Raw genomic sequence first — 1652 nt, 5'->3', positions numbered from 1 at the left:
ATATTTCTTCTTCTTGTTGTTCTTCTTCTGCACAGCTAAGCTGGAAGTGGCATTTGCGGCTCGCACTAGTGCAGAGTTATCTCAAAGAAAGGGGCCACGGTGTTTCTGTATCTATATTATGTTGGTGCGGCTTCGGAACTTTTAAATATCTCGATATATCTCGAAAACTACGCTTCTGATCAAAAAATATCATAGAACATAAAAAGTAGGAAACTTAATTCTCTACAAAAAAGGTCTCTTAACATTTTGCCATAGCTCGCTTCGTTTCCGAGATATTTGCAGATTTATCTCAAGGGAAGGGGCCTGACGGACATATTTCGAGATATTTCTTCTTCTTGTTGTTCTTCTTCTGCACAGCTAAGCTGGAAGTGGCATTTGCGGCTCGCACTAGTGCAGAGTTATCTCAAAGAAAGGGGCCACGGTGTTTCTGTATCTCTATTATGTTGGTGCGGCTTCGGAACTTTTAAATATCTTGATATATCTCGAGAACTACGCATCTGATCAAAAAATATCATAGAACATAAAAAGTAGGAAACTTAATTCTCTACAAAAAAGGTCTCTTAACATTTTGCCATAGCTCGCTTCGTTTCCGAGATATTTGCATATTTATCTCAAGGGAAGGGGCCTGACGGACATATTTCGAGATATTTCTTCTTCTTGTTGTTCTTCTTCTGCACAGCTAAGCTGGAAGTGGCATTTGCGGCTCGCACTAGTGCAGAGTTATCTCAAAGAAAGGGGCCACGGTGTTTCTGTATCTCTATTATGTTGGTGCGGCTTCGGAACTTTTAAATATCTCGATATATCTCGAAAACTGCGCTTCTGATCAAAAAATATCATACAACATAAAAAGTAGGAAACTTAATTCTCTACAAAAAAGGTCTCTTAACATTTTGCCATAGCTCGCTTCGTTTCCGAGATATTTGCAGATTTATCTCAAGGGAAGGGGCCTGACGGACATATTTCGAGATATTTCTTCTTCTTGTTGTTCTTCTTCTGCACAGCTAAGCTGGAAGTGGCATTTGCGGCTCGCACTAGTGCAGAGTTATCTCAAAGAAAGGGGCCACGGTGTTTCTGTATCTCTATTATGTTGGTGCGGCTTCGGAACTTTTAAATATCTTGATATATCTCGAGAACTACGCATCTGATCAAAAAATATCATAGAACATAAAAAGTAGGAAACTTAATTCTCTACAAAAAAGGTCTCTTAACATTTTGCCATAGCTCGCTTCGTTTCCGAGATATTTGCATATTTATCTCAAGGGAAGGGGCCTGACGGACTTATTTCGAGATATTTCTTCTTCTTGTTGTTCTTCTTCTGCACAGCTAAGCTGGAAGTGGCATTTGCGGCTCGCACTAGTGCAGAGTTATCTCAAAGAAAGGGGCCACGGTGTTTCTGTATCTCTATTATGTTGGTGCGGCTTCGGAACTTTTAAATATCTTGATATATCTCGAGAACTACGCTTCTGATCAAAAAATATCATAGAACATAAAAAGTAGGAAACTTAATTCTCTACAAAAAAGGTCTCTTAACATTTTGCCATAGCTCGCTTCGTTTCCGAGATATTTGCAGATTCATCTCAAGGGAAGGGGTCTGACGGACATATTTCGAGATATTTCTTCTTCTTGTTGTTCTTCTTCTGCACAGCTAAGCT

The sequence above is a fragment of the Osmia lignaria genome, unplaced genomic scaffold (genome assembly GCF_051020975.1).
Source record: "Osmia lignaria lignaria isolate PbOS001 unplaced genomic scaffold, iyOsmLign1 scaffold0003, whole genome shotgun sequence".
Taxonomy (NCBI): domain Eukaryota; kingdom Metazoa; phylum Arthropoda; class Insecta; order Hymenoptera; family Megachilidae; genus Osmia; species Osmia lignaria.
Note: the sequence above shows the minus strand (reverse complement) of the source record.